Raw genomic sequence first — 26357 nt, 5'->3', positions numbered from 1 at the left:
GAGTCTTTAGTTCTCAGACTGACCCCTAACACAGAGTAGGCACTAGATAAAAGTGTATGGAAGGGATTAATTACAACATACTTATAGGTTATTATTAATAATTAATACTACATATAAAAATTTATTCTAGATATATTAAAAGGCTATTGGACATTATATCTAAGTTCCCTTTCAGTTAAAAATTATATTATTATAAAATAATAACTAAAAACTCTTAAATAGTAACTAATAAATCTAAGTAGTAACTAATAAAATAGTAAGTACTATCTAAATAGTAACTAATAAATCAATTTTTGTGTATTTTTTCTTAAAATCATCATCTATGTGTGTGTGTGTATATATATATAAAAAATACTATTTGGTATGAAAGACAAATAAAATTTAAGTTAATCTGTCTCACTTATTTCTGTCTCCAAGAAGCTCATGATGCTATTATAAACAAAACAGTCACTTGTTTATTGATTATCTATTCTAATTATATGGAAAATATTTTGGAGGAAATAAGCTACTTGCTAATAGCCAACCTCGTATGCAAGCTTATTAAGTATAGCTATAAATGAAAATCACACTTTTTTCCAAAAGCTTTCCTTAAGATTTGGCTCAAAACAGTAATAGTATACTCACTTCATAAACTTAAAACTACTGAAAACACGAGCAAAAGAAAATACTCTGATTCTACCAATGGAAATAACTAATAATAATAGCATTTTTCATGCTTTTTCCTTGTAGTCTTTTCTTATCTCTATATTAAAGTGAATTATATTAAGTTGCCAATATAAAAATCCTTTGTCACATACAAAAATGGTAATTTTATGTTTTGATCAGATATTTTTATAATTATTTCTTTATATAAAGTTCTTCAGCTTGCATTTTTAATTAATATAAAATTGCAGTATGTTATTAAAATTCTTTGTAATCATTTCAAGCATGCATTATGACTGATTACGTGATTACATTATGGCACATTTAACAAACCCTTTATTGTATGCATTTGTTGTTTTTATTTTTTCCATTATATGTAATGTTGAAGAATCTTCCTTTGTACATATGTCTTTCAACTGTGTTGTTGATGATTATTTTAGTTCATTTTGGAAGTATGTAACTACATTATATAAAGAGGGATGAACATTTTTAAGGCCCTTGGTATATATATTCCCAGAATGTTTTCCAGAAATACTACCTCTTTTTTTTTAACATTTTTTATTGATTTATAATCATTTTACAATGTTGTGTCAAATTCCAGTGTAGAGCACGATTTTTCAGTTATACATGAACATATATATATTCATTGTCACATTTTTTTCTCTGTGAGCTACCATAAGATCTTGTATATATTTCCCTGTGCTATACAGTATAATCTTGTTTATCTATTCTACAATTTTGAAATCCCAGTCTATCTCTTCCCAATCCCCTCCCCCTTGGCAACCACAAGTTTATATTCTATGTCTGTGAGTCGATTTCTGTTTTGTATTTATGTTTTGTTTGTTTATTTGTTTTTTAGATTCCACATATAAATGATCAATATTCACCTCTTCAGTACAAATTTGAGGTTCCTACTGCCTATGTTTAAAGCAGAAAATCTGTATTACTTCAATAGATTAAAAGTAAAATATAGTATCTTAGTTTAATTTAAATTATTAGTGCAATTAAATGTTTAATAAATTTATTGAACATATTTACAAAACAGAAACAGACTCACAGACAAAGAAAACAAACTAATGGTTACGGGGCAAAGAGGGTGGGAAGGGATAAACTGGGAGATTTGCAGATATTAACTACTATATATAAAATAGATAAACAAGTTCATACTGTATAGCATAAGGAAAGATATTCATTATCTTGTAGTAACCTACAATGAAAAAGAATATGAAAATGAATTATGTATGACTGAACTATTATGCTGTACATCCAAAACTGACACAGCACTGTAAATGACTACACGTCAATAAAAAAGAAAAAAAAAAGTTTTATAAATTTACTAGCCATTCTCTTAATGAAATGCTGTTATGAATATACTCTGGTTAATAGCTGGGAAGGACAAATACCCTTTTCTTATCTCTTGACTATAATTCAAAAGCATTTCTAGGATTGATAAGATAGGAGGCATTTGGTTAAGGTCAATTTTTTGTGCAAAAGTTTAGACATAGTTTTGTCTTCTTGGTTTGCACCTTATCTTCTTGGTTTGCCTCATCTCATTATTTGGCTAACTCCTTATTTTCCTTACCTTAACATAAACGTAAGGTTTTGCCTGACCATTGACTAGGATAAGAAACCCATTCCTTCTTTCATTTATTCAATAATGATGTATCAATGTTTTCATTCTCTATGTTGGTCAGTATTCTAGTTATTGATGATACAGAAATAAACACAACAGGGAAATTTCTCTTTTGTGAAACTTAACATTTTAGAAAGGAAGGAGAAATAAAAACACAAATACATAATATAAAGTCATCAGTGATACACTGAAGAAAAGGAAATCAGGATAAGCAAACAGAGGATGATGGTGGTAAATGCTTTTCTAGAGTCCTCAGAGAAGGCCTCCCTGAGTAGATGACTTTGATGCTTGGAGACAACAAGAAACAAGGCCAGTTTGTCTCAAATAAGCAAGAAAGAGTGGTGGAAATTGATTCCTGAGGACCAACAAAGGCCAGATCATGTTAGATTTTATATGTCTGTATCCCTTTATTTCATTCTTCCATATTTCTCAGTTAAACTCTTTGAACTCTCAAACCCAAATAAACAAGTAAGCAAGCAAGCATACAAATGAATACATGGTTCATATATACACCTATGGCAAGATACTGGTTGCTCAGTAAACACCTGCTAAAGAAATGAATATATTTAAAATAATAGCAAATAATAGAAATGAAAAATAAGCAGAAATAAGAGAAACCTTCCAAGAGAAAATACAAGCAGCATGCCTGAAAGGTAAGACACATACATTTAGAGAGAGATGTTTGAGAGAGAGAATGTTTATGGATCATTTCTAAATGCCAGATTGAAGAATTCTTATAGAATCTCAAAATTGGCAATAAAAAGAAACACATATTACACTGATAAAAGGTAGAAGAAAACAAAATATATTCTAATAAGGAATGAGATTATTTATTCAAATCAAGTCAAGATATGCCATTTAAACAAAACATCACAAATTGAGTGAGCTTTTAATTTAATGTAATCAAGAGTTGAAAATTGACTTCTCTAAGTTTTAATTCTCAGTGTATCTATAAAAAAGATCAGAACTTAGGTTAAATGAACATAAATTAGGGATAATGAAGCGCTTTAATTCCAAGGGTAATTAATTAGCAGGTTCTTAATGATTTTTATTTTAAAATTATCTTGGGATTGAGTGCTATCTGCTAAAAGAATAACATAGTATCAAGGTACATAAGTCAATAAATCAAATTTCCCACATGAATGGATTATGCATCAATGTACAGTTGAGAATTGCAGGCAACAGTGAATTTCTCTTCTAGGTCCTATTCTCTGGAGCAAATTATTCATATTCCGATTGTTTTTTGAATGGGATGTGTGACTTTGAATTCAGTATATGGGGCTTCCAGCAGAATTTCCTTAACAAACATCACAGCTGTTAGGAAATCTGTCACATGGAAGCTTGATCTATGTGTTGTTTTATGAATTTCCAATACATTGCTTCTTCTGCCTCCAGCTATTCTTGAAACACCACATATTTGGTGGACCCTAAAGAAATACTTTGTGATCTAGGGTAGGTCACATAATCTCTCCAACTGGCCCTCAGATTCTACACTTTTAAAATATAAGAACTTGAGGACATGATTTAAACTACAATTAAACTACAAATCCAAGATTCTTTTGTTTTCTGAAATTTGAAGGAATTGACACCACTAGCAGTTGTTTAAACTGTTTTAGAAATCTGTTAAAGTATGTTTCCATTTTAATGTAACAATAGTGTCAACATTTTACTACATCTTAACACAAAAAAGTAAATTAAAAAATATTTGTCTCAGTCATTCGTAAGTGTTGCACAACATTTTCCAATTCACTTTACCATGTGTCCATACTTTGAAACCAAGAATTTCATCTTTACTTTTGGCATTCTTAACAATAAAAAATTCCGATTAGTAGTCAAAGTTTAAATTCTCTTATCTTCAATTCTTGTAAACAAACCAAAAAAAGAAGGATATGTAAAACTTTTGGCTTATATTAACATAGCATATGTCCATGGTTATATAAAAAAAAATCCAAAAGTCAACGTTCTTCAGTATTATTTCTTTAACTGTCAAATCCAAATACTCTTCTGTAATTACTTTTTTTAAAAAAAAGTCACACAAAAATTCTTCCTCACCTCCTTAAAACATCAAGTTAAAAGCGCTCTAAAGACTTATTGCCTCCCAAAAGCTGTCAAAAACAAAAACAAAAACAAAAAATAATGGGGAAAAGAAATCACTATTCTATCTCCAAGAAGGTGCCAGTAGAGAAAAGCTAACTACACATAGTATTGTCATATTTCCAACAACTCCCAGAAACAAGATGGCATAATATTTTTGGCAACACAACATAAATGGGCAGTAGTAGGAGTGGTAACAAATTTTAAAGATTTTTGCTGTTGTTGTTTTATTTTCTACTTTCTTCAGAGACAATAACCAGTTCAAATGAAATTGTCTTTTTTTTGTCATTGTTCTATAAAAATGTCTGATAAGAAAGTATCTTTAAACCTTTCTATTTTATCTCTTTCTTATATTTCCCAAGATTTTAAGTTTTGTTATCTTATTGGTATGATCTTCTATTAGTTACAACTGATACAAAATAGATGATGCAAAAAAAAACAACATAAAGTCCACAAGTTACTCATTACACAAAATATGTCCCCTGAAAAATTGAGGCTAGTGGATAATTGTGAAAACTCCATCATTTCCCAGATTTTCTGATAGTGGCTTATTTTATAATTTGGAAACAATCTACACAGTAATAAAAGAAACATTTTATATTAAAGAGATTTGTTGTTGCAGCAGGCCAGTAATACCAAGGACATTATAAATTAAATTTACATAAATATTCTTTCAAAAAACTGTTTGTTGAACTACATGTTTGGTGTACTGAGATTGTCTATTCTAGATGGTAATTAAATATTTTTACTCTCCTTTAGTGATTGTCTAGAGAGTGTAACACTTAATCTCAATTTATCAGGTTTAAATATATTGTAGTTATCTATCACTGAATAAAGACTGTCCTAAACTTAGTGGTTTAAAATGGTAATGATATTTCCCAAATTAAGTGGATTTACTGGTTGGTTCTGCTTGTCACACTGGGGCTCATTCACGTAGCTTCCCCTATCTGGTACCTGGGCAATGGCAGAAGTGTCACAATGTCCCCAATCCTATGTCTGAGGCCTTTGTGCTTGCTCTCTGCTTGGGTGTTTCAGTTTTCCCCAATGTAGCCTCTCGTCTCCCAGTAGCCTTGAAAGGGTTCTTCACAGCAATGTGATCTCAGAATTCCAGGAGGGTGAGAAAGGAAACTCAGGGCCTCTTAAAGCCTGGGATCTGCACTCACAGTTCATTTCGCACAACATTTTATTGGTCAAAGCAAGACCTAATACCAAATAGAGTATTTTTACAGCATCTAGCCCACTCTGATCAAAAAAGATATCGTAACTTAAGAGTTCAGTACTAGCAAACAAAAGCATTTGGTAACAGACAGAAAGGAAGGGGCCAAAAGAAACTAGCGCATTGGAAAGATTAGCCAAATGTTTGGAGAAACTATAGTTCATGATAATCTGAAAGACAGATCAGATGCCTACCAGCTCAAGGGGAAACTTTTGGAGAGAATCATAAATAATAACAGTGTGTGTTGGTTATGACTAGGCTGACTTTCGTAACTGTATGATCAGAAAGAAATAAAGTCAGGAAAGGGATTGGCTGATTGCAAACAAAAATGAAATAAAGTGGAATTGAGACAGGGCCCTGAAGGATTTGAAAAGCTTTCTGTACCCAGAAAGCATAAAATGGGAGTTTAAGAAGCCTTTGAGCAACACGGTCTATTAAAACTAAGTGTTGCAGCAAAGATCAGATGGAGACTGGCCTCTCCACCTACGCCAGAAGATCTCACAGTAGACTTCATTAAGTTAAAAGAGATTTCTAGAGGTAAGAAAGCAAAGATAAATCAGCCTTGAGAATTATGTGTAGAAGATACTCTCGGTATGGTTACTGGCATAGAAAACTAACTGGAAGTAAAAGAGATCTGAACTGTACTACTTTCCAAAGAATTCATTTCTACAGATACCATATGCTTAAAAAAAGTTTTTATATATAATATAGATTGAATTGCTTCCTCCCAATATTCATGTGCCATAACGCCTAGTACCTCAAAAGGTGATTTTTTTTTTTTTTTTTTAGAAATAAGGTCATTGCAGAAGTAAGTAATTAAAATGAGGTCATGCTGGGCCCCGATTCCAACAACACTGGTGTCCTAGGGGAAATGTGGACACAGAGACACACCCGGGGAGGACGCCATGTGAAGGTGAAGGTAGGTATCTACAGCGAAGGAACACCAAAGAAACCACAAAAGGCTAGAGAAGAAGAATGGACCAGATTCTCCCTCAGAAGGAATCAACTCTGCCAACGCCTTTATCTCAGACCGCTGGCCTCCAGAACTGTGAGACAATGAATTTTTGTTATTTAAGCCACCCAGCTTATGTAGTATTTTGTTATAGCGGCCCTAGAAAACTAATACAGTACCTTAAAAAATACATGCACCCACACACAAAACAAAACAAACAAAAATCAGCACCTTTCAGTTCACCATAAATCCAAATATCATCAAGGGTCTCCACTTAGTACCACATGTGGGGATGATTTGTGATTCCTACCCAGAGAAATTACCAAATTGTTATGGATGATTAACTGTTGTATGTCCCACCCTTTTTCATGGAAATCAAATTTCTATTATTGTTATTCTATCACTGTTTGATTTTTATTTTAATAGTGGACCAGTTACTTTTTAGTTCACAGGTTGTCAAGGGACCATATTGGGATCTGATGTCTTTCATCCAGAAATCTTGGATTTTTTGCTGGATACAATATTAGCTGTGGCTTTGGAGTCTCCCTCTTGAGGGGATGTTCTGTGTGTGGAAAAAGGACCAAAATCAGCCTTATTCTATGTCCACCCTTTTCCTTACCTTTGCTCTGTAGCACTGTTAAGCCTGGTATCTCTTGCATGTGTCCACCCTTCAAGTACTTGAAGGCAACTATCTAGTTCATACTTAACCTCAACAAAACCATTCCTCGTTTGATGTCATTTTCTTCACTATGCTAGTCCTCCTTTAGATACAATTTCTTTTTCAATGTCTTTCATAAAATGTGAAACACAAAATTCAATCTAACCGAGGCCTCCCTATGAAGTCTGACCAGGGGAGATTATAATGTGATTCGTGCAACTTAGATTTTAGCCTTTCAACATTACAAGTTCTTTTTGTGATCTGATACCAAGCATCCTTAAAGCTTAGGGAATAGCTAACTCTAAATACATTTTCTTAAAATGCATTAATTCAGCTTTATCCTACAGTTTAAAATCCTAGAGATTTATTAAGAGATTGCTATTGCTATTTCCAGATCTTTGTCATTATTGCTACATCACCTGATCCTAGTAATATCAAAAAGAGATGTTCATCTGACACCAGATCAAAGTCATAGATTATTTTCTGGTAAAGAAAATAATATAAGCAACTTCTCACTGAAAAAATTACACACCATGGGAAAAAAATGTTAGAAACATCATATAATCTAATGCAGAGAATGAGGCACACTAGTTACATGGTACTCTAGAAATCATTGTAAAAAGTACAGTATGTCAATTATAAAACATAAAAGCCACAAAAAACCTAAAAATCATATTATTTTAAGACATTATATTTCAGATCCTAACAGAGCAGTAAATAGGATTTCTCTCTTACAACAATCATTTTTCCAACTACAGCTTTTTTTCAGTGTGAAAAATATAAGCGTAATGGATATAGCACCACACCAGAGCAAAGAGTTTTGGTTATCATTTATTACAGTTGTGAGACTAAGCAAGGCATTTAAACTTCCTAAGAATAAGCTATCTCCTTTTTGTTTCATTCTTTTTTTTCTTCTTTTTCTTTTTTTAATGGAGGTACTAGGGATTGAAGCCAGGACCTCATGCCTGCTAAGCACACCCTCTACCACTGAACTATTCCCACTCCTCCAGCTGTCTCCTTTTTGAATGCAAGAATCAAATGCGCTCATTTCTAACCTCTTTTAGACCTGATTTTCTATTGATCGATTACTCTATTTCAGATTAAGAATCTGTCTCAATTAAACTCTGTTTTTTTAAAGTTGCTACTTAATACATTTTGCTTTTTAAATTAAGTGTTTTGTCATAAAATTCACATTGGATAATTTTTTTTCAAAAAGTTGAAGTATTGTTTATTTACAATATTTTATTTGCTCCAGGTGTACAAGATAATGATTAAATATTTTTATAGATTATAATCCATTTAACGTTATTACATACTATTGGCTATACTCCCTGTGCTACACAATGTATCCTTGTAGCTTATTTATTTTATACATGGAAGTTTGTACCTCTTAATCCCCTACCCTATCTTGCCCCTCCCTTCTTCCCTCTCTACACTGGTAACCACTAGCTTATTCACCATATCTGTTAGCCTGTTTCTGTTCCGTTACACTCACTTATTTTTTTAGATTCCACATATAAATGATACCATATGATACTTACCTTTCTCTGTCTGCTTATTTCACTAAGCATAGTACCCTCCAAGTCCACTCATGTTGTTGCAAATGGCAAAACTTTGTTCTTTTTTATGGCTAAGCATTTCCTTTATTCATTCATCTGTTGATAGACATCTTAGTTGCTTCTATATCTTGGCTATTATAAATAATGCTCCTATGAACATTGGGGTGCATGTATCTTTTTGAATTGATTTTTTTGCAACTTTATTTTTTTATTTTATATATATATATATTTAACATTTTTTATTGAGTTATAGTCATTTTACAATGTTGTGTCAAATTCCAGTGTAGAGCACAATTTTTCAATTATACATGAATATACATATATTCATAGTCACATTCTTTTTTCACTGTGAGCTACAAGATCTTGTATATATTTCCCTGTGCTATACAGTATAATCTTGTTTATCTATTCTGCATATGCTTGTCAGTATCTACAAATTTTGAAATCCCAGTCTGTCCCTTCTGACTCCCCCACCCCCTTGGCAACCACAAGTTTGTATTCTATGTCTATGAATCTGTTTCTGTTTTGTATTTATGTTCATTTTTAAATTTCTTTTAGATTCCAGATATGAGCAATTTCATATGGTATTTTTCTTTCTCTTTCTGGCTTACTTCACTTAGAATGACATTATCCAGGAACATCCATGTTGCTGCAAATGGGGTTATGTTGTCATTTTCATGGCTGAATAGTATTCCATTGTATAAATATACCACATCTTCTTTATCCAGTCATCTGTTGATGGACATTTAGGCTGTTTCCATGTCTTGGCTATTGTAAATAGTGATGCTATGAACATTGGGGTGCAGGCATCTTTTTGAAGTAGGGTTCCTTCTGTATATATGCCCAGGAGTGAGATTACTGGGTCATATGGTAACCCTATTCCTAGTCTTTTGAGGAATCTCCATACTGTTTTCTGCAGTGGCTGCACCAAACTGCATTCCCACCAGCAGTATAGGAGGGTTCTCTTTTGAAGTAATGTTTTTGTTTTCTTTGAATATATACCCAGGAGTGGAATTGCTGGATCATATGGTAGTTCTATTTTTAGTTTTTGAGGAACCACCATAGGTTTTTCATAGTGACTGCACCAATTTAAATTCCTACCAGGGGTGCACTAGAGTTCCCTTTTCTCCACATCCTCATCAAAACTTATTTGTGGACTTTTGATGATAGTCATTCCATCAGCTATGAGGTGATATCTCACTGTGGTTTGGATTTGCATTTCCCTAATGATTAGTGATGTTGAACATCTTTCAAGTAAACAATTGCATCAAAAAGAATAAAATATCTAGGAATACATTTAACCAAGGAAGTGAAAGACCTATACTCTGAAAACTATGAAACACTGATGAATAAAATTGAAGATGATACAAAAGCAGCCCATGTTCATGGATTGGATGAATTAATATTAAAAATGTCCCTACTATCCAAAGCAATCTACAGATTTAATGTAATCCCTATCAAAATACCAATGACATTTTTCACAGAACTAGAACAAATAATCCTACAATTTGTATGGAACCACAAAAGATCCCAAACAGCCAAAGCAAGCTTGAGGGGAAAAAAGAACAAAGCTGGAGGTATAATGCTCCCAGACTTCAGCATATACTACAAAGTTACCATAATCCAAACAGTATGGTACTGACACAAGAAAAGAAACACAGGTCAGTGGAATAGAATAGAGAGCCCAGAAATAAACCCATGTACATATATGCTCAATTAATCTATGACAAGGGAGGCAAGAATATACAATGGAGAAAAGACAGTTTCTTTAATAAGTGAAGCTGGAAAAACTGGACAGCTACATATGAAAGAGTGAGATTAAAACATTTCCTCACACTATATACACAAATAAACTCAAAATGGATTAAATACCAAAATGTAAGACCTGAAATCATAAAACTCCCAGAAGAGAACATAGGCACAACACTCTTTGACATAAATAGTAGCAATATTTTTTTGACTCTGTCTCCTAAGGCAAAGGAAACAAAAGGAAAAATAAACAAATGGGACCTAATTAAACACTAAAGCTTTTGCACAGCAAAGAAAACCGCCGACAAAATGAAATCACATTGGATCTTATTGAACAGTGACTTAAGCTAACAATTAAGCTTTTCTAATAAAATTACGAGTTCAGAACAGTATCTGTGCTTCCCTGCTTCCAAATCCTTGTGCAGGAAGAAATCATAATTTCTTCAAATAAAATTAATGCTAGTTTTGCATTTGAAGTGTTTAAATCTAATTATTTCTCATTTCTCTTGCACCCTGAAGGTATACAGTACTCTTTACTAATGAATCAGGTATGTGGGATTGTGTCTCCTATCCTCATGTTCCTGCCTGGAGCAGTAATGGAAAATCTGACTAAATATGGAAGCAATGCTGAGGGAAGCATTGCTCCTCTTTCCTCTTCCTACCTCTTCCTCTTGAAATTGGTAGTGATTAAGCTATTAAAATACATTAACAGTTTAAAGATCACTTGCTATGCACATCTCCTATTTCATCTCTCCTATTTAACTCAGGGCCAAGTTTTCTATAGGTCATTCATTTTGGCAACTGCTTCTCTTGTAATAAACACATTTGCCTTGTTGGAAGTTTACAGGAACATTGTGATGAGACCTATGTGGACTGCTGCAAGAACAAAGGATTCCTATACCAGAAAGTTTGCAACAACCAGATACACACACACACACACACACACACACACACACACCTTTAATATAAAAGAAGTCTGAATTCTAGCTCCAGTAAGATGGTTTTTAGGACACTAGTTCACAATTTTTTCAGCCTGCTGGCTTTCTGAACAAAGTCCTATTCCTTACCCCAACAACTAGTCTCTTTATTTACTGGTTTGTCCTGCAGTAAGCAATATGAGCTTGGAATTGGTAAAAAAAAATTGAGCAGAATAAGTTTTTTAAAATATATAATGTGTTTATCAAGTAATATTAATAAATCAATGTCAGCTTGATATCTTCATTAGAAGAATTTAAAAAAAAAGAGAGTAGTCAGATTATCTTACCTTCAGTTTCATGAGAAAGTATAAAAACTGTTGGACCTTCAAACATTGCTTAGTGTAGGTGAGCAAAATTTGCCACTCCAAAATGTGTCTCTTTGGCATAAGGATTAATTTGAGCAGATTATTTTTAAGACACAGAAGACTCAGGAAATCTTTTTACCTTCCCCTTAGCTGTCTAATTTAGATAGAGGTCCTATTCCTGGAATAGAGCAAGGGACAGCCTCAAAGAATACAGGCTGGTTGTGGTGTGGGAAATTGGGCAGGGCCTAAAGATCAGAGTTCACTCTGTCAGCCCAACAAACATCTATTTACCAGACATTTGCTTTTCCATCTCCATGTGAACTGCCTTACTCCTTTTTGAAATCCCAAACCACTACCCCCAACATCCTCTTTTGTCTTTAGCTGAAGATGTTATTTAAGGTGAGGTAGTTGGCCTTTTTGGTGAAATACTCAGTTTTCCTGGGTCTCTCTCATGCATATACATTATTAAACTTTTGTTTGATTTTTCTCCTGTTAATCGTCTCATGTCAATGTAATTCTTAGACCAGCCAGAGAACTTAGACGGGTAGGGAAAAATCTCTTCTTTGTGACATTAGTCAAGTTCATTTTACAGTGTCTCAGCTAAATAAAGACTAAGTTGAGAATGAATTATCTAATCCATTAGAGATGCCTAGATAAATGATAGTTATGATTCAGGGTTTTAAAATCTAGACACAATTCTTGAAAATGTTCAGGAATGTTTAATGAATGTTTTATTCATTCATTCACTCATTCTTCAGCAATTTATCATTCATACATTCATTTCTTAAGTATTCATTGAGGATCTACATATGTAAGACTCAATATGAGTTTTGCTTGCTTTCTTGAAGATCATAATCTTAGAGGGGGAAAAGTGTCACATGATTAATCAAGTATGTAATTAATTATTTTAATTGTGGGAAGCACTAAGGTAAAGATTATGGTTGTAAGGAAATGGATAAGAGTATCTGTCTAACCTGGGTAATTAGGAAAGCTGTTCATGAGCAATGGCCTACCAACAGGGATGGCTAACAGTGGGAGCAGTCTGTCCTCAGGGGAGAAATATTTTATCATGACATTATTCAGAATTATCAGTGCATGGTGGGGGAAAAAAAAAAGCAGACCAAATTCTTAGTTGGCTTTATTATTGTTTTAAAGTTTCAAAATTTTCCACAAATTATGGGTACCTCTTACTGTCTGCAGCATGGATAGGCTACTATCACTGTCTTTCCTTTGATAAAAACTGTCCGTGAGTTAATGACTTATAAATAAAACAACATTTCTACAAAACTCTTAATCATGTGAAGCTAGTGAGAAAACAGAATCCATGTCACTCATGTAACACACTAAAGGGACTCAGTTGAAGAGCTACAAACAAATTTTAAATGTGGACATGGAGACTGTAATTTCTCATACTCGATTTTCCCCTAAGAGTCCCATCACTGCTTCTCCACCACACTTTTTTTCAGGCTGACATAGATACACTCTACAATAATGGACATTGAGAGGACACATGCATACACACACACACACACGCCTGCTCTATTTTGAGGGCAAAATACATACACACACAGTCTTTTGAAGAAATGTTCTGACATATTAGATTAGAGAGATTTCGATTCATTCTGTTCTAGAAGCTTCTTATACTGGATAAATGTTTGTTGGATTGATCCAGTTAGTGAAAAAGATTAAAACTATAGATATGAATGGATGACTAACAATTTCATTTTTATTAAAATTGAGAAATAGGATTATATTCTGCAGAAGAGTTCTTATTTTTCAGGAATCTTGCCTTGTCATTTTTGACTTTGACTTAATGTTTCTGTATAATATACTGTTCTTAAGCTAGTGTTAATTTTCTCAAATTTGAACATAAAATTTTAGCTCAAAATCTCATTTCTCTTTTTTGTTAATAAAACCCTTATATCTACATCACTTCTACATTTTAAACTGTGCCTAATTATAGTTTTGAAACTTTCACATATTAAAAAATATGTAATGGTTAATTGTGCTTTTAGTCAGAACATGAATATTGATGCTAAAAATGGGACCAATATTACATATGTGAAATGAAAGATTGCTTCTTAAGGGTCTAATGCTAATACATATTAGTACAAACAATTTAAAAAGTTTAAATGTACACGTGCAATCAAAAGGAAAAGCAATCATTTTTATATTTAACAAGAAAATCAGTTTTGTTAGTTAAAAAGTATTTAACTATGCAAAATGAATTTTTAGTCCTATTTTTAGCCTTTTATAATTAGGAGACAATTTAATCAGCACAAATAAGTCACATTATTAGTGTCAATCTCATATATTTGGGAAAAAAATGGAGCTAATTATGGAGATGTGCTAAATGGAATAGAAATATGTAAGAGTTTTGAGAATGTTAAAATTTCTTTAAATGATAGGAACTTATTTTAAAATCCAGGTTTTTGAAGATCAACTATGTTTCATGCTGGCGGGAAATGAAGCTTGAATACCTTTAGATAAATTTTATAACCTAAATAGAATTTAAAAATATCTTCATTTTAAATATTTGCTGAAAACTATATTTCTTAAGTAGTAACTAAATTCCTTCCTCTAAATCAAAGTGACTTAACATCAGTGCTACTGACATTTTGAACTGGATAATTTTCTGTTGTGGGAGGCTGTCTTGTGCATTGTTGGATGTTTAGGGGCATCCCTGGTCTCCAACCCCAGATGCCAGAAGCATAGCCCCTTTTCAGATGTGACAACCAAAAATATCCCTGGACATTACCCAAAGTCCCTTAGGGAGGAGATTCCCACTTGGTTGAGAACCACTGCTCTAAATGCTCTGCAGAAAGACAGGAAGATAGTGGGAATAAAAAGCACATGCTATAACAAGACACTGATTCTACCTATAAAGGAAAATCAACAATGTGTATTTTAGATTTTTTTCTTTTTTCTTTCAGGCATTGTACAAGTCTCCAAATAAGTGCCATTGAAGACAACCAAGAAGAACATTAAAAAATGTTGGGATGAGAAAGCTCTTAAGGGATGTTCTAACTTCCTGCCTGAAGCTGGAATATTGAATAGAGCTTTAGCAGGAGGTTCAAGGTTCATCCAAAATTCAGCTTGTTTGGAAACAGAGGTATTATCTTGCACATGGCATTCATTGCTCAGACAATCTGGATTTTATCTAGCAGAGTGGGAAGGGATAGGCACTAAATGTCAAGAGCAAATGTGCGTAGAAAAGAACAGTTGCAGAGAATAAAGACATGAGAGAGCCACAGAGGAAAGTTCTCAGCCTTTCAATCCGCTGTCCTTCAGTGTCTCCTCAACATGTACTTAATACTGTGCAATAATGCAGTCTCCAGACGGCTGCAGTAAATTTCACAGGTAGTAAGTTACAGCTTTGGGTTCTCTTTTCAGTAATATTTATCGCTTCTGTCTGAGCCCTGCCATCTCTGCACATTTGGTCCCCCTACCTGCAATGGACAGATCTGCTAAATATAGAGTAGAGGTATGCTTTGAAGGAATTATTCTTTCAATCTGTATGAAAATGGTAATGTATTAGTAAGATCTACTGAACACTCAGGTAATTAAATTTTATTAAATCAAAATTCTGTAATATCCATGATAAAAGGAACCATGTTTTTATGCTTCATGATATTTAGTATCATTAGCCTGTTTCATAAACAAATGAGTGAATGAATGGAAATATCAGAGGATAGGCCTATCTGTCCGGTTTTCCCACTCTGGGCCACAGAATTTTGGCTTTTATTTCCAGGTAGAATAAAGCTAGCCAAGTTATAGATATTAATAGAAACACAGAAATGAAACAACATCTGAGAGCTTTTAAACTTAGTATTTTATCAACATGACAAAAAATTGTTAACAATAGTTAAGGAACAACTATATCCCTACTCTGCATTCAGGCCTGAACATTATTTACTATTCAAGTCACGTACACTAAATTGGGAGGGATTTGATTTGATTCCACTATCTTTCAGGCAATATGGTCTACTGACTTTGAGAACAGGCTAATGACTTAGCCACTTTTTATTTGTTTTTTCTCTGAGTATGCTTCCTTTTTTTAGAAACTAGAGATTCTATATTCTATTTTGAGGATTGTTTTGAGAATCAAATAATATAATGCAATACATGCAAGCAAAATACTTAGTTCACTGTTTACCATATTGACAATATCAGAAATTAATAAATGAATTAGAAATTAATAAATGTTTAACTTATTAAACATTTAAGAAATTAATAAACATTTAGTTACTAAGAAATTAATAAATGTTTAATAGGGGTTTAATCTGTTATTACTTTACTGTCCACCTTGAAGAGCTGAAAACAACTGATAATCGGTGCTGCCAACACCTGATCATAATAAAAGTTGCAGTTTTCTTGCTTGAAATTCTGTGATGTCTCTACAGCAAGTCCACAGTGCTCTTGTTCCTTACTGTGTGGACTCTGGTTTCTAACGTCCCAATCTTGAGGGTCTTATATTGCTCTTAGTCTTTGGAACAATAAATGCTAGGTAAACAGTTACTTTATCAATTAAAATTTTGTTTTGATTTTCATGGAAAACTTTGTATTATCCAACCTGTGTTATATAACACTTCTTGCCTTCCTGGAAGACTGATCTGTGAAATGCTTACTCCATGCTGCACTCCTCACTCTCTTTCCTCTTGTCTGCACCATCTCACACCCAGCTGGGCACTTCCTGTATAACAATAATCCCTAAGCTGGCAGCAGGTCAAGAGGCTGATTCTCAGGCATTCCATCCTCTCTCCACATGGCTGCACTGGAATCTCCAAGGCCTTTAATGCCAGCCTCACTATGATGAAGAAAACCCATCTTTCCTACATTATTATTTTAGCCATGTCTATATGAATAAAGGCAAGAAGAATGAAAAGCAACATCGTAACTCAGAACATAACTTATATAAGCATAGTAAGACCCCTACAATCATGAAGAATAGTACTGACCAAGTTAATAAGGACTGAAATCAAATTCATGGGACCTATAGAGCTCAATATGGTATGCTTTCTGGGGATGGAAAAGTAACTGTATTATCTTAGATTTCTACTGAAAAGTAGTGGAATCACAGAAATTGTAACATAAACACCACACAAACGAGCATCAAACTGATTTTAAAATGCCTCTTTGTATGTTCTATTGATTTTTCATTAATATGACCTTATTCTTAAACCTACTTGGTTGTGATCCTAATTTTCTACTCAATCTTTTGTTTAGATCCCACTAGGATAGTGATATAGTGTGATTATTCAGAAAGGCACAGGAAAGAGATTAAAACTCCCTGCTAATGAGAACAAGAGAAGGAAAAAGTAATGTGCCAATCTAAGTGTTCTACCTGTAAAGTGAGCTGCCAGACAAGAGGAAATAAATAATGCTTAATCACAAATCTCTTTTTAATGAAAAGAAAAAAGGTCTAAAAATAAATATAAACTAAAACAAACAGAACAGATCTAACGCAGGGAAGTAGTATAAATTTACAATACTGTATCTTTAACAATACTATTACAAAAGCTAAATTATCTTCAGATTATTATTTTATATAGCTATAAACTTACTCTTTTCTGAAAAATGTAATTATTTTTGTAAGAATCTAAATATGACATACTTCAGATATACATGTATTAGCTTCATTTTAAATATGATATTTATTATATTGTGTATAACTATGAATGGAAAGTTAATTGTAATACAGAATTATTTATATTTATATATGAAATGATAAAATAAGTTATAACAAATAATTTATAGTATGAAGGCTTTTAATAGGTAATGAAAATAAACAATAACTTTAGAATATTATGGCTTCTGAAATATACATATGCATATATGTTTCTAAATCATCTGATTATCTCCATTCTTGTATTAAAACTTTAATCTTTATTTTCTTTGATCTTCACTAAAATATCTCTAATATAATAATGTAAATAGCTGCATTTTAAAAATGGATTTTATTATAAGCAGTATAGACATTTTTAAATCTCATAATTATTCAGAGATAAATAAAAGGCACATTTTAAAATGTTAATTACATTGCAAAATTATATTCCATTTGTTCCTTCACTTAAAACGGGTGTTATGTGAATATTAATTAAATCCAACTGTTCGGATGTATTACTCCGATTTAATTTCCTCTCAAAATTTTGAGATTTAATTTCCTCTCAAAATTAAGTTTTCATTGGCATTTATCCAATATTTAAGAAAAATTTAAATTGCTTTAGCCACTTTCTTTGAATGGGTTACAAAGTTAATAGCTATGAACAGGACTTGAGTTGTTGAACTGCACACAAAGAAAGAGCCAAGAAATATACTTTGATGGTATATTAATTGCACATATCTCAGAGGCCCAAACAATTTCAGGAGGCTTCTGCTTGTGCAGCAGTATGGTATGACCGCTAAGATGATGACTCTGCAATCAGAAGGATTTAGGTTTAAAACCACACTGGTGTTTCTGAGATATGTGAACTTGGTCAAGTTACTTAATCTTTCTAAGTCTTGGATTCTTTATCTGTATTGCTAACAACAGTATCTACTTTATATGGAAGCTATTAGACTGGCATCAGGAAATATACTTCACTTAATTGCTTAACAAGCATTTACTGTAATGACTTTACAGTTTTATGTTTTGGTAGTCTATTTATCTGCTTTTTTTACACAGATAGGTTGATAAAAGGATACAAACTTTCAGTTATAAGATGATTAAGATCTGAGGATCTAATGTGATTAAGTTGATAACATGTATTGTTTTATGAAACTTCCTAAGAGAATAAGAACTAAATAATCTCAAAAAAAAAAAAAAAAGGTAAGTTTTTGAGGTAAAGGATGGGAATTCTTTCCCAATGTGAACATAAATGAAATCATCTCATTGCACACTTTAAATATCTTATAATTCTGTTTTTTAATTATACTCTAATAATAATAATAAAAAGGGGAAGGTAAAGGCTGCCTGGCTGGGGTTGGTACTGATTAGAGTGAAATAGTTTTGGGACAAAAAAAAAAGTAAAATGCAGATAATTCAATTTCTCCAAAATTGGATCTTAATAAAAATGGCATTCTATCTTCAAAAAGATTTTGATGCCATTCTGGAGTGCTTGAACGTGAGGGCAATTATGAATTATGGACTTTTGGGACTGGATAAATACTTTAGACATAACTCCTGAACACACAGGCTATCTATAAATCTACATATAAAATAGCAAACATGTTAATTTTGAAAAACTAAAAAGTAGATAAAAAAATCAAAAGCAGATTTCAGTGTTAGGTATGGCCATAACCCTTTAAAATATATTTACCAAGGCACAAAATTGACCTTTTCAGTTAATCTGGGAAATGTGGAAGGATTTTTGTTTGTGTTATATTGCAAACATGGTAAAACTCCATGTTTATAATATAATTTGACACCTTTATATATCCACACCTGTTTTAATGTGGTAATATTTTTCTCATTCTTGCTATACTTTATTTTCTGTAAAGAACTGAAATGATACAGACATGTGCAATATTACCTCATCCCATTCACCCTCCCCAGAGGTAACCATTATCCTGAAGTTGAAGTCCATTCTTTTTGTTCGTTCTTTTCCTGTATTTACTTTACTTTAAACAGCATATATTATTTTCTAAGGTATTGTAATAAATACAGACTATCTTAATGTATGTATCTTTTTGTAATCTTATTTTGCTCAACATTCTTTCCAGACTTATCCATGCTAACATACAGCCCAACCATTTTAACTACTGTAAATTATTCCACTGTATGATTCAGTTACAATTTTGTTATTAATCCCACATGGTGGATATTTAAGTTGTTTCTAATTTTTACATATTGTCAATTATGCTGGAATTAATATCTTTTCTTCATTGTCAAAATTTCTCTAAAATGTCTATTATTTTTATTATCCACATGTATACATACACACACATATTTATTTAAAACATGCAGAATGGCTTGTTAAGGATAGGCGCCTTTTCAAACCTCATAGTTGTTTCTAACATTTCTTCAAAGTGAGATGTGTACAAATTCATATGCCCACATGTGTAAGTTTCATTATTTCCATATGCTCACCTACACTTCCTACATGCTGCTTTTGACTATGTTGTACCTTCACAACTTCAGACAGGTTCCTTAGACCAATTTTTAATTTCTCATCTCATTGAGATATCCCTAGCTGTAGGAATTGACTGTCAATAATTAAAATAATAAACTAAATTCAAATATATTTAACTGTCTCACTGAATATGAGGAGAAAAGTAATTCAAAAACTAATAACAAAATTATATTTTGAATTATCTAAATCTCTGTCTATATATCTCTCAGAAACTTCTAACAGTAAATATACAGTAATTGGCTTACAGTATATTTAACCAGTCAATTAGCAACATTTATTGAGATCTTAATTTTGGTTCCCAAGTTTTGGTGATGTGTATGGGAGAAGAAAAGTTCATGGTCTTTATTCTTCATGTGGTATAGCTGGTCTGGGATCTTAAGTAGTGTACTATAAACTAAGCAGCTGTATATGCAAGAAATGGAAAGCCAGTCTTTGCCTTCTAATACTTTAGAAACTAATATACTTAGGAGAAAAACAAATTTTAAAAATCAAATCATACAATTAAATCTGAAGTTAAATATTATAGGTTCAATTACTGATTCCACCACATCCTACCTGTGTAACCTAGGGCAAGTTCCTTAACCTCTCTGTACCCTAATTTCTTTGTTTATAAAATTGGGAAGCTTTATATAAATACTGTAAAAATTTAATCAGTCAATATATGGAAAGTATTGGCAGTGGGATCTTACACATAAGAAGTGCTATAAAATGTTTGCTGTTATAAAATTCCTAGTAAAATATTAAATATCTTAGGAAATTACTCTAACCATTTTGAAGTTTAATAGGTCTCTCTTCTTTCGTAACTTCGCTACAACCCATTGTTTAGCAGACCTTTCAAAACTAAAACTCTAGTAACTACTGATCACTACCTCTATCCTGCCCACCCAGAGCAGAACTGGTTAAAACTTCCTATTTCTTCCCATTACACTTTGAATAAAAAAATTAAATTCCTAACTGTGATGTACAGAATCCCATGTGATCAGAACTCTACCTTCTCAAACTCATCTCTTCTTGGTCTTTAGCTCAACAGTTTCCAACAGTTCTCTTGTATTCGTTAACCACTTAAAGGCCTTTCAAGTTTCTGAGCCCATGCACTGACTATTCCCTCCACTCTTCCCTGGATTTACACTTTGTTTAATCTCTCACAGTCTTAAGGACTTAGATCCAATGCTACATCTTCAGAAAGTCTTCCACTGTCAGCGTATTTAGAGTTTCCCCCGCCCCTCACCCCTATCTTGTGAGGTACCCTCAATGGTTTACAAATGGTTTGCTAATATAAATATGCTTCAGTAAGCACAATATTTGTCGATTCCAACTTACAGCTATATTTATGTATTTACTTACAGATAAATATTCAGACCCAGAAGACACTACCTAAAAATTGCACTCAACATTTTGCGATCCAAATTGAAAAGATCAGCTGATATGCCTGAATGCTACTTCAACAGGCCCAGCAGTGAATGAAGTCTGTATATATATTTTAAAACAGAAATAGTAGTACCTGAAACATACTATCTCACTCACTGCATAACTGCTTTGGCAAGATTTAATATCTCCCTCAACACACTTACAGAGAGCTGACTAATTAAAAAGAAAAATAATGAAACAAAATCTTTCCATCTTAACAGTCTCCTTAAAAGATTTATAAAAAAATATTGACGATATTTTCCATACATTATTTAATACCCTTTATTTAAGGACTTACCAGATTTATTATTGACTTAAACATACAAAACTATTTTTTTTCCTGCAGTTAATTATAAATGGTCATTCTTACTTATAAAAATAAAGAAGGGGGGTTATTTATTTTCTCACCATAACACTATTAGGAAAAATAAAGTCATTTAAGTCTGGAGGATTTGGTAAAGTTATCATCCTATCTCAGACATACAAGAACAAATAGTTTTATTTTCTTTAAATAGATTACATGTGTTTAAATACTATATTTTGTGAATTAAATTATAAATTATGTAGAAACTGAAGCTCAATGGCTATAAATTTTACTCAAAAATATAAGGTCATAAAGAATAAGCTAAGAGCATGAACTGGGGTTATCATGGAGAACTTATTCTGAGGAGACACTTGAAATGATCAAGGAAAGAAAATGCAGGATTATAATGGGTGATGGGAACTAAAAACTTGCCTCATTTCCTAGGAATTGTTTAAGGTAGAAATAATCAAGACATGTTGGTATGGTAATGGTGAGGAGAACAGTGTTTACTACAGAAAATGCTGAGTTAAATTAAGTTGATAGGCAGTGTACAGTTCTATTTCTTACTATGTCTGAAGTTATGATACTCTACAGTCAAGCTAACATTCACAGTGATAACTTGGACATTGTAAAATTCTCAGTCATCAAAGAAAGACTGAATTATATTTACTGATTTACATGTACAAAGTACACCATTAAACTTTGTATAAGTTTTCCACTATAAAGCTTTTATTATGGGCTTTAATTTAAATTTTAAACGTTTTAAACATAATTTTAATAAAATATTTTTTAAATTTATTTGAGGAGACTGTTCAATTAATTCCATTTGGGAGCAATTAACAATTTTTGTTTAACTGCATTTTTATTCAACTGTGACATCAACAGTTAAGGAGTTCAAAATCTAAAATTTTTAAATGCATATGCCTCAGGGTCCATTCAAGTTACCAAAAACTTGCACCTGTATTTTAAAAATAAAAATAAATTTTCACCTTTATAAATTTTTTTGTTTTCTTTTGGATCCTGAGTAAAGGCATTTCCTTGAATTGTATATATCTTCTTAAGAGAGATTAAAGAACAAATGACAAACAGATCTCACAGTCACTGTTATTTAAATATTAATTCCTTAAATGTAATCATGTTAGAGACAATCCAGAATTCTCAGAATAATTTTTTTGTCATCAATAAGCTCAATAAAAAAAAAAGCTGGAAAGTTCAAACAAGTAGAAGGAAGCACAACACCTAAGAATCCAATGCTCAGAAACAGTCACACTTACTCTTTTTTATAGTGTACTTCCTTCTCAACTTTTGGCTCTGTGCATTTTCTGTAATAATTATGAGTATATTGTATATACATAGATGCATAATCAGATTTTTTTCAAAGTAATTTCCAGTTTTTATTTTTACTGAAGTAATACATAACACTGAAAAATACTGAAAATAAAAAGGTGAAAACTATCATGAATATGTTCACTTCTTAGAAAGTTTGGCATTTTTATTATGTTGGTTGTGTATTATTGATGTTTTTATATCCCTATATCTTTCATAATTGAAAATACACACTTTATATTTATTTTGAGAGTATTTTTACACGAAAATATGAAATCCTAGATAAAAGGTTATAAAATACTGTTGTCATGGGTAATTCATTAAACATTTCTAATTTTAAAGTTGGTAAATGATCAAAACATATTTTTGGATGTAGAAACATTTTCTTAATCTCAAAGTCAATGACTTTAGCTTATGTTATCATTTTTCTGACTTTATTGAAAATTTCATTAGCAAATTATCACACATATTCTTGGAAGGCACTTAATTTTTAAATAGATTTACCTACAGAATTGGTTGAAATACTAAAAATAAGTGAAAAAGATGCATGCTCACTCTATCTGTTCCTTTTCTGTTTTTAGTTTTTTTTTTTTTTTTTTGGTTTTGTTTTTGTTGTTTCACTGTAACTGTTTCTGACATAGAAATAGTCATAATAAAATTTCATCAAGATTAAAGTTTTTTAAAATGTAGATAGCTGTGCCTATTTGGCACTGGGAGTATCTTTGGGTCTCTATACATTCACATTCCTTGAAATCTACGGTAGGCACAGTCAGAAAATGTATCTTTTAAACACCTGGAGAACTTCTATGTGAACCTTTACATCAGGGAGACAGGTTGCTTTTAAACTGTTGTTGTCACATATTAGGTCAAACTTGCAAAATTTCCATACATTTTAATTTTACATTTAACAGATTCCAACAGCACAACAAATAAGTAACAGTCACTAGGTCATTTTTCAGCTTGATTTGCAGCATTTGATTTTTCTGTAATTATTTAGTTCAGACAAATATTTATTTTCTTCAAAAATTGTTTTTATTCTTATATCCATAAGAAATTTCACATATTTATATAACATTATGACATGGTGAGATAAGTCATGCTTTAGCTATCTGAACTAAATGTAAATTTTAATAGTAAATTTCATATTTTGCTTAGAATGTTTTTATAACAAGCATATAAATAAAGACTTGTCAAAGAAATAAGGTCCAGATTATACTCTGTATGTACCCTGATGAATTTATATTCCCCAAGGGCCCATCATTTTACTCATACTTGACTATGTAATATGATATGGAATTATCCTAGAATTTCAAATGGGATGCTTGGGAAATTGGCAACCACGTAGCTCAGATTCCATAGTTTCTGAGCTATATTTTAAAGACTATTAATACCCCGTTACTTGGGTTTATGGTATATTAAGTTTTAATTTACTTAAAAGTAAAACAACAAGGAAGTGAAACATTAATTACAAAAGAGCTAAATTGTATTTGTATTCATTTTCTATCACTTTAAGGCCAAAAGAATCTTTTAGGGGGAAAATACTCAAATTACCATAAGCTTACATATTTTGTTTATAGCTATAAATTAAATATCAACTACAAGCAAACTGCATTTTAAACATTAATTAAAAATTGCAGACTTACAGTGGATGGCAGAAAGGGCTTCAAGTTAATTTAGCTGTTTTAATTCAATCTGACTGACTTAATTATACAGCCATACTTGGTTGAAAGAGAAATACTTTTTCTTTCTTTTGATGAATTTAAAATATATGAAACTTCACTATTCTTTCCAGAAATAATGGCACAACTCACAGTAGATTTTAAACATTACTGACATGTATGTAAAGGTGCAGAATGATGACCTAATTTTTTGCTAAATTCCACCATGTATTCATTTCACTTTTATTTATAAGCAATTTTCTGCAGGCTATAAATGAAGAACTATTTGTGGCCCAGAGAAAGTTTGTTGTGCTAAGGCATAATCAGTAAATAGCAATGTTTGTATCCCTATATATTTTTTCAAATTTGTACAAAATTTTGTTCATGTTCATTTCTGTTCTATCTGTTGGCCACGCTGAGAGGCTCTAGGCAAAAACCTATTTAATCTTAGGCTGGACTCTCTCCATAGAATGACCAAGCATTTTAGGTTGCTTATTCCCATCTTTCCTTACTTTTCCAAAAGCCAAGTTTCATTACTCTGCCCACCAATGATACTTTTTTATAACTTGTCTCAGAGACAAAAGTATCCAAGATAGCCTAGGCTGGCCCATGCTTACTTGTTAATTATGTGTTTCACCAAGGGATTATTTTATTATGTTCATTATTATTGATAATTTTTCTGGTTCAGAGCAGAGGTCAGTGGGAAAATACCTGAAATTTGGTAGTGTTAATCTACACTCCAAACTCCACCACAGACAGCTGTTTAGGCTCTCCAATTTAGCCAGCCACACTGGAATCAGATCAATTTTAGCTTTTAATGAATATCACATCTTCATGACACCTGACAAGGCACTCCACACTTGTAATCAAGACTTGCATGCAGTGAACTTTGGTCACCTGGATCACCATCTATTAGAGTAACTAGGTTTATAGAGCCTTAAAGATGGAAGAAAGTTTGAAAATTTCTTCTCATAGGGGAAAACTTAAAGACTCCTAAATTTTACCATAGTGAATGTTCTTAAGTCATGTAGCTTGTTAGTGGCAGACAGGAATAAAAACTTTGCTTAGTTGACACTGAGGCCAAGGAACCAAGGACGTCAGCAATTTTAAAAAATTATACTCATATATAAGGATTTAATAACAGTTAATCACAGAGGTTGATTCCGTCTTTCTTACATGAATGTCTCTAATCAAATGACTTTAACTACATTCTCCTTCCTCAGCTTTGACATATCCGTAAGTTATTCATCAGATAAACCCTGCCATGAATCCAATGAGAAGTGCCATTAAAGCACCATTAACTCATACTACACATCCCTCTCTCTTTCACACCCATTGTCATTATCCTCTTACAACATTTATACTAATTCTAATTGATGGATTCCATCAGCAAATTAAAAAACAGTACTCTCTAGACTTCAGTGATGAAAAACATACAGAGTAAAACAATATGTTCTTTGGAAATGCAGCACTTTGTTATCTTTATGGTGCAGAGTGAAAGACAAATTAAGGGAAGAATGCTGTGCAAGCCTTTTTTATTGCTTTTATGATAATAAGATAGTCTTTATTTGTTTTGATTGGGTGATGCAAATACATTGTTCTACTATAATTTATTGATTTGGTTAAAAATCAGTGGATGCCTGACTGAAAACTTACAGGTGTTTCCTTCTGATAGTTTACATTAGCAATTTAAATTGCATTTATAAGCTTAAATGGTTCATGAACAACTACTTGGTTCACTTCTCTAAAGAATACCCTACATTTCA

This window comes from Camelus ferus, chromosome 2 (assembly GCF_009834535.1).
Source record: "Camelus ferus isolate YT-003-E chromosome 2, BCGSAC_Cfer_1.0, whole genome shotgun sequence".
NCBI classification, from domain to species: domain Eukaryota; kingdom Metazoa; phylum Chordata; class Mammalia; order Artiodactyla; family Camelidae; genus Camelus; species Camelus ferus.
The sequence above is the reverse complement of the archived record's forward strand: the minus strand, read 5'-3'. Positions refer to the sequence as shown.